Source organism: Zalophus californianus, chromosome 14 (genome assembly GCF_009762305.2).
Source record: "Zalophus californianus isolate mZalCal1 chromosome 14, mZalCal1.pri.v2, whole genome shotgun sequence".
NCBI lineage: Eukaryota > Metazoa > Chordata > Mammalia > Carnivora > Otariidae > Zalophus > Zalophus californianus.
Genome location: NC_045608.1, coordinates 68737184 through 68746094, shown reverse-complemented (window position 1 = coordinate 68746094; position 8911 = coordinate 68737184).

Here is an 8911-nt window from a genome sequence, read left to right as displayed (position 1 = left end):
CACCTCACTTGTCTCCTTGAACAGGTTCTCAGCTCTGCGGGAGGGAAGCCTGGTTCTCTCCCAATGTGGCTGTTGTCAGGTCTCCGGGTGCCGCCGGGGGAGGGAAGGGGTGCCGCCCGGTCTGCGGGTGCCGCCGGCCCTGCGGGGCTCTGCTCCGGGGCTGAAGGGGAGCGGCCACTCCGCAGGCCCAGCTCCGAGGCCGCTGGGAGACTCAAGATGGAAAAATATTCTGGGCCACAGACAATGAAGAGCCGAACTGCGCCTCACCAGTCAAAATGGAACAGATTTTTATAAACAGGGAAAGTGCAGGGGCGCCTGGGTGGCTCAGTCGTTAAGTGGCGGCCTTTGGCTCGGGTCCTGATCCCAGGGTCCTGGGATCAAACCCCGCATCGGGCTCCCTGCTCGGCGGGGAGCTTGCTTCTCCCTCTCCCTCTGCCTGCCCCTCCCCCTGCTTGTGTTTTCTCTCTCTCTCTCTCTCTCTCGCTCGCTCGCTCGCTCTCTGACAAATAAATAAACAAAATCTTAAAGAAAAATAAACAGGGAAAGTACAGAATCTGATGCTGTGTGGTGGGGGGCTTTTCCAGGAACCGGGAGGAAAGGCAGGGTCAGGGGCTTTGTGCATTTGGGAGACAGTCTTTGCGACGCTAGCCCCGCCCCCCCGCCGCCCGCCCCGTCTTCCCGGCGTGTTGGCCTCCCTGAAATAAATTCCTTTCTTGTCTCACCACCGCTCGTTCCTCTGCCTTTGGATTTTGTCAGCGGTGACTGGCCAAACCTGCTCTGTTTGGGAACCCCAGAGCCAGGCGCTGCTGCACCCTGCGCCCGGGCTACAGTCGGTGGGTGGGTGGTCCAGATAGAAACAGGACGATGACAGCAGAGCGCTGCTAAACCCCACGGGGGCCTGGAGACCAAAACTCCCCAACTTCTAATGAGGTTACAGGTCAAAACATTTGGACAGCCATCTTGGGGTATGAAGAACCCTAACTAATCCGAAAAATAGGCTGCAAGACTGTGACCGCTTTCCTGCTCACGGTCCCTATCCTCCCTCAGACTGGGTGCCTGGGAGGCTCCCGAGGGTGGGTCTGGTGATGGGGGCTGAATCCGCGCTCTTCCCGCCCCCCTCCCGCCGTGCCACGTCCAGGAAGAAAACAACGGTCTGTTCTTGTCTTCCAAGGAAACGGCAGAGCAGAAGGCTGAGGGCTCTGGGCCAGGGTTCTGTTTGGGGTAGCCTGGGCCTGGGGAGCTGTGTGCCCCTCTTTCAGCCACTGCCACTTCTGAGGGCCTGGCGAGGCTGCCAGGGGGCCACGGACTCGGCCTAAAAATATATTCCCCAGACATGCTATTCCACCCTCGGAGAGTGACTCTATTAAGTTAAACACTGTTGTCCCCAAGTTCTTATTTGAAAATGCAAATACTCTTGAGAGGGCTGATTCCCAGAATGCGTGCCTCTGACGAAACTCGGAACTGATGGATGGGAGTATCCTGACCTGACCCCAGGGGGTGTGGGTTAGCTGTTCGCTTTTCTGGCAGAGCCAACTGTCCCCCAGAGCTCTCCTTGCGGCCTCAAAGTTAGGATCTGGTGGCTCATCATATAGGAACACTCAAAGCCCGGTATTTGGGAAGGAAAAGAAAAGAAGAAAAAGATGAGTAGAACGTTCAAGGCAGTCTTAGGTCTTATCGCCACCGTCAAACACAAGGTAGTCATGGGTAGCTTAAAGCAAGCTTTGGGGGCAGGAGCAGCTTAGTCTTTGAGTACAGTAATTATATTTACCACGAGTGGTGACATGCCAACTAAAAGTCCAAGCTCTAACATACTCCCATAGGAGGGGCGCCTGGGTGGCTCAGTCAGTTAAGCGTCTGCCTTTGGCTCAGGTCATGATCCCAGGGTCCTGGGATCGAGCCCCACGTCGGGCTCCCTGCTCAGAGGGGGAGTCTGCTTCTCCCTCTTCCTCTGCCCCACCCCCCCACTCATGATCTCTCTCTCACACCCTTGCTCTCTCTCTTAAATAAGTAATCTTTAAAAAATAAATAAATAAATAATAAAATAAAATACTCCCACAAGAACAGGATTGAACTAGAAAAGACTTAGCAGCCAGAAGAGATGTCAAAAACCCATGCTCTGAAACACAAGTTCTTTATTTGTTGGTGAGACCTTAGTCAAAACCTTTGAACTCATACTTTACATATAATTGTAACTGCCCGCATGAGCTGGCACCCAAATCCAAGGTTGAGTAAATGAAGAAAGGAGGGGGGGAAGTACTGTTGAAAGGGGGAAAAAAAGATCCAAACCCGGCAGTCTGGTCAGTTGGGAACAGGATGAGGGGCTCACCATCACAGTGCTCTGAAGCCATGGCCCAAGGAAATAATGAGATTCACATTAGGGACTGACCACAAGTCACCAAGAAAGCGTTCAGTTCTGCCTGGGGGAGTATGTGATAGATTTAAGAAAGATTTATATTCAAAACCAAACAATGAACATAGCTCTGTCGTTTCATGGGCTAAATACTCATGTATCAGAGCATCGGGTTTCTTCTCCACTGAGCCCAGGAGTAGAGGTTTTACTGCCGGAGGCTCTGATTCCAGCAAGCTCTTGGGCTCCCCTGAAGCTCACTTGGAGGCAAGAAGAGAACTGGGCCCTGGGCACCTGCATCTGTGAGCTGCCCAGGCCAGCGACCCATCAGCACTAAGGCCCCTGCGTGAGCTACTGGGCTCTCTAAAGGTGGTTAGTGCATCTGAGGAAGTTAGCCTCTGAGTTTAATTTAAATAACCACAAGTGGCTCGTGGCTGCCATTTCTGGACAGCACAGTGACCCTTGAGGGGTTCCACAGGGTTCTCTGAGGCTGCACAGAGAAGCTGCTAACTGCCCTGTGTCCAGGACGGGCATTCATTCATCACACATGCAACAGGTGGGGTTTTTCTGTTTTGTTTTTTGGGGTTTTTTTTTGTACATGCAACAGTTATTAAGCACCTACCATGTAACCCCCAACGGGAAAAGGATTATCACATGAAATAGTCTGATGGGCTCTCAGTCCCTCCCTTTTTCTCTGCTTTTCCCTCCTTTCATAAGCAAATCTGGATGCTTCAGAAACCAGGTGCTCCATCCCGCATGGCAGGTGTTCTTAAACTACAGTAAGCAGCAGAACCCCAAAGGAGACTCATTACAATATGCAGAACTCTCCTCCCCACCCATTCGATCTGCTGAATCAGAATCTCCTACATCCTGTGGTCCTACCCCAAAAAGAATATAAAGCCAATGGTTGCAGGTGCTCTTCTACCAAGAGTTTATAATTTAAGACCCATAAGCAGTGAGCTCTTTTTAACAGCTACTCCCCAAGAACTGTCTGCAAATCCCCCAGAGAGGACTAATACCATGAGCCTTTTTACAGTGACATCTTTAGGGAATTCACCGGGCAGATGTTTTTCCTACCATGGAGGGGAGTAGCTGCAGGGGAAGATCTGGCCTCCATTCCCACCCTTGTGACCTGCACCGAGGCGTTACCCTCTCCCATTCTGTCCCCCGTCTGTAAAACTGGATCATCGTCCTTAGCGTCAGTGTCACCAAGCTTCAAGGAGGGGTGAGAACCTTGAGGTTCTTGGGGACTTCAGGACTGGGTGGGGTTCTGACTTGCAAGAGAGGGTGAGGGAGGGAGACACCCAAATCAAAGGACATGGAGGCCTTTCTTCAGCCTGGGAAATTTTCAGCTTGGAACACATTATGTTCTAATTGTATCCTGGTTCACCTTGAATGCACTTAGAAAAATGCACAGATTTGGTTTCAACTCAAACTGGTTCACTGGGTACTTTTCAAGTTAAAAAGAAAATGAGCGTGCCTGGGTGGCTCAGTCGTTAAGCGTCTGCCTTCGGCTCAGGTCGTGATCTCGGGGGTCCTGGGATCGAGCCCCGCATCGGGCTCCCTGCTCCGCGGAGAGCCTGCTTCTCCCTCACCCGCTCCCCCTGCTTGTGTTCCCTCTCTCGCTGTGTCTCTCTCTGTCAAAGAAATAAAATCTTTAAAAAGAAAAGAAAAAGAAAATGAATTTAAGGGGTGTTTGGGTGGCTCAGTCGGTTCAGCTTGGTCAAATGTTTCGGCTTGGTTTCGGCTCAGGTCATGATCTCAGAGTCCTGAGACTGAGCCCCGCATCAGGCTCCGTGCTCAGCAGGGAGTCTGCTTGAGATTCTCACCCCCTGCCCCTCTCCCCACTTGCCCGTCCGTGCCCTCTTTCTCTCTCTCTCTAAAATAAACAAGTCTTTTTTACAAAATGAATTTAAGCAGTGAGTTAGTCAAAGAAAAATCTGAATTCAGGGTTGAACATTTCAGGTGGAAGCTTTTGATTACTGGTTCAGTTCAAGTCCCTGTTGTTCAAATGAACTCAACAAGCATTTATTTAGCACCTAGTTTGTTCCAGGATTGGGGGTGGGACGGTTTCTGCTCATTCTGGGGAAAGAAACAACTAAACAGTCTTACTCCCTAGGAACAAGACCCCCCAGGAACAATGGCAGAGGTCACTGAATGACCTGGCCTTGGAGGGGTAAGCCTGGCCTTGGAGGGGTGATGTGTGGATTTGGCACAGAACGGTGAATGAGGAGGGGCCTCCCAGGCAGTGGGTGAGGAGAGAGGAAAATGGGAGGGTCAGAGCAGCTGCGGGCTGCACAGAGCCACAGATGAAAGACAAGGGGGTGGTTTGGTTGAGGGTTGTCCGTGGGCTTGGAGAGATATTTGGGGGCCACCAGGAGGACCCCATGCTGGGCTTCTGTGCCCGACTGTCCCCACTCATGGTGTGGATCTCATCAGTCCAATAAATTCTCTGGGCAGGAGGAATGGCCTTGTACTTACACACATATTTGTTTAATGGCTTTATTGAGATATAATTCACGTACCATGCAACTCATTCATTCAAGGTATACAATTGAATGGTTTTTTAGAATATTCACAAGCATGTGTAGACATCACCACCATCAATTTTAGAACATTTTCCTCACCTCAAGAAGAAGCTCTGGGACACCTGGGTGGCTCAGTCGGTTATGCGTCTGACTCTTGATTTCTGCTCAAGTCATGATCTCAAGGTTGTGAGATCGAACCCCCCATGTTGGGCTCTGCACTGGGCTTGGAGCTTCCTTAAGATGCTCTCTCTCCCTCTTCCTCTGCCCCTCCTCTCTCTCTCTTTCTCGCCTCCCCCACCAAAAAAGGAAGAAGCTCCGTATCCTTTAGCTATCCCTCCCCTATGCACCTGCCTCCACCGAGACTCCCCACTTCCACATCAACCTGACTTTACGTCTCTATGGGTTTCTCCATTCTGGACATTTCAAATAAATGGAATCTGACAATATGTAGCTCTTCGCATCTGGCTTCTTTCACTTAGCATAATGTTTTCAAGGCCCCTCATGACGTTCTAGCCTGCATCTGCCCTTCATTCCTTTTGATGGCCAAATAATATGCCGCTGCGCGAATATACAATTTTTTGCTTATCCTTTTGTCTGTTGATGGATATTTGGGTTGTTTCCGCCCTTTGATAATTGTGAATAGTGTTGCCATGAACCCTCCTGCTAAGTCGTTCCCACTACGACCTCCATGTCACAGACGAAGACACACGTTTTCACGACTCTTGGGTATGTACTTAGGGGTGGCACAGCTGGATCATAGGGTAACTCTAACTGTTTGAGACACAGCTGGACTGGGTGGTATTGCATATTTATTCCGAGAAGAAGAAGATGAATGACAGGATGCCAATGATAATGGAAATCTGCTTAAAGCCAAGGTGAACACCACATTCAGGGGAGGGAGAAGTTACAATAGCGCAATAGTGATCAGATCCCCATGAGTGGCACCGCCATCTTCCCACCTCCAACTTGGAGGAGACAAGTTCAGAGCCCGCACCTGTGGCCACCCACCTAGTGACCCATGGCACATCCTGTCACTGCCGCGCCGCTCCGCAAACCAGGGCCCAGGCTGACTGTGAGTCTCAGGAGAGCACAGCAAACACACCGCAGCCTGGCATCGGATGAGGGCACCGAATCAGGGATGAGCTCGCTTTCCCAAGGTTGAATAGCTCATGTTGATGAGGCTGGGATTCCAAAGCAGCCTATCCGGCTCTGGCGCCCACCTCACTATGCTACCTCAATTATTCTTTCACAAGGACAAAGCTGACATTCTTATTTCATAGACAAGGACATTGAGGCTGAGTCAGATACCCTTCCCCAAGGCCAGAGATCCAGGCCCAATCTCTGGCCTACACCAAGGCCTCCCTTTATGATGATGGGGGACAAAGCTAGCACCCCGTGAATTATGGTGGTGGGAGGTACTAGTGTGCACCTTCCTGTAATGTCACCTCCTCCGGGAAGTTGGAGGTATAGTTGTGTGCCTTCCCTTACTGTTACTTCCTCCAGGAAGTTCTCCCTGACTGACCATCCCCCACTGGGCTCCAGCAGCTCCCAGGGACGCTCCTACCATGTCCCTGCTCACTGTGTGTGACCATGGGCATGTAGGTGGCCAATGCCCACTGACTATGAGCTTGACCTTGCCCCTGGGCATCTCCAGCACCGTGCATCTCCAGCCCCGAGCCCCGGGCCTGGCCCAGGCAGGTGCCAAACAAGCATGTGGGGGACAAGTGGGTGAACTGTGACAGTGAGGTCCAGGTGATAAGTGACAGAAGGGCTTGGGAGGGAAGAGCTAAGCTACCCAGAGCAGTAGAGGGGTGGGGGGGAACCCCACAAGGGACAGGGACTTCCAGTGGGGAGGGCTGGAGGTGGCCGTGGGGTCCTGAGCTCTCACAGTGCGGAGAGGCCCAGAGGGGGCAGATTCTTCTGTGGTTGGGGCCAGAGCCATGGCCTCTGTGTGAATGAGAAGAAGATGTCCTTCCTCCCTCAGGGCACCGATCCTGGCCGGGACCCGTGAGCCACCCCAGATGCCCTCAGCCGGGCCCTTGTGTGGGACACAACCTGTGTGCTCTGTGTGAGGTTTTCGGGGGTGTGTGCGTGTGTGTGTGGGGGGTGTGTACGCCTGTGGGGTGTGTGAACGGGATGTGTAGGTGATGTGTGTGCGTCTGTGCTGCGGCGTCTCAGTCCCCCGGTTGGTTGGCCTCTGAGCACTGAGGGGTGGGAAGCAGAGGCATGAGGGTCCCGAGTCCCAGCACTAGAAACGAGGTGTCTCTCAGAGGAGGTGACAGTGGTTTTCATCCTGCCCCGTGGGAACGGGGCTGATGTGAGTCCCTCAGTATGCCATGAACAAGCTGATGGTCCCCGGACGGGCAGGCCACACGCTGACCCTCTGCTCAGGCAAGGCCTTCCTGCCTCAGCGTATTGGGTACTTAGTGAGGGGAAAGGCGGGGACACACTGAACAGAGGAATCTGGGAAGGAAAATGTCGCAAAGGGGGTGGAGGGGCCCGGTCTCGAAGACCATGGCTCAGGCGGAGACCCCGGAGGGCCTCTGGCCATGGTTGCAGGAGGTACTGCCCTGGGGGAGGCCCGATGCTTCGAGGAAGGGACTGCACAGGACCACCAAGGGAAGACTCGGGCTGCTGGCCCCGAATGCGCTGCGGTCCCCGTCAATCGGACCCAGCCCCCCCCGGGCGGCGGGCTTCGTCCCCGGAGTTCCGATCGCCCCCTGCCCCGCCGGCCCAGTCAGATGCTAGGGCCACACATCTGTGCAAACTGAGGTCTCAGAGAGGAATCTGCAGGACCTGAGTCTCCATCTCCCAGGGGTGCTAGGACGGGGCCCCCCAGGGGCCGGGAAGCTGCCGCGTCCAGGTTGCTGAGCCTCCCCTTGCCACGGAGCTGGGCTCACGGGGTCCGGGAGAGCGTCTGCGGCTCCAGACGCCCGACTGGAGCAGGGGTCCCGAGCCGACACTTGTTGGGGAGACGACACCCTCCAAAGAGCTGTGCTAAGGCCAGAATTGGGTCTGGACAGGACAGACGGCCTGCTCGACTTGCCCTGGGGAAGCTGCCCCAGGAATAGGGGACTCCCCTTTGGGAACTCCATTTCATTGGGCCCCTGGCCAAGGGCGGTGAGCAGGCCAGGAGGGAGAGGGGAGCTGGTGCTCGGTGAGCAAGGAGACACGGCGGGAGCCCCACGTGCTGCTTGAGAAGGGGCTGGGGAGACGCATCTGTCCTCACAGCTCCAACGCGCCGTCCCGGGGGGAGCAGGACCGGGGGGCTGGACACGGAGTGGACGGCAGACCCTCCGAGCCAAGGACAGGATGGGGTCCAGCACGTGGTGCGGCACGGAATGGCCCAGGGGCCACACACGGGCACGAGCCCCCGCAGGAAGGCTCCATAGGAGCTGTGGCCCACCCTCCCAACAGTGCAGGAAGAACCCCGCCTCTGTGCCACGGGGCTCGAGTTGGGAAACGCCGCACACCACTTCCAATCGGAGGTGCTGTCCAGGGAACGGGGCCTCCGGGGACACCTGCCTTCCAGGACCTGCCCTTGCCCTTGATCCCCAAAAACCACTTCATCCTTCCTCACTCCCCACCCTCTCCCCCCAACTACTCCAGGCTGTCGGCATGTGGAGGGGAAGTGAGCGCCCACCCTCCCATCTTACAGATGAGGACACCGAGGCCCTGAGGGCAAAGGTCACCAGGGTGGTGGCCGCTCACCGGCATCGGACTGCGCACTTCTCAGCATCTCACCACGCACGGGAGGCGCTCTCTCCATGTCACGGAGACTGCGAGAGGTCGGCTGGCCCCCACTGGCACCACGAAGAAGAGGAGGGGCAGCATTCTAAGGGGGTCCCCTGTGCCTCCAAGTCCTTGCCGGTGACTCCGAACCCCAAACTCACTGTCCCACACGCAGCCATCAAATCAGAGAAGTCGACTGAGAAGCGCCGACAGTGTCTCTCAGTAACGTCTGCCCAGAGAAGTGTAGTGAGGCTGGCAGATCATTTTATCAGAGTTTGTTTCCTTCACTGTTAAGTGGGGATAA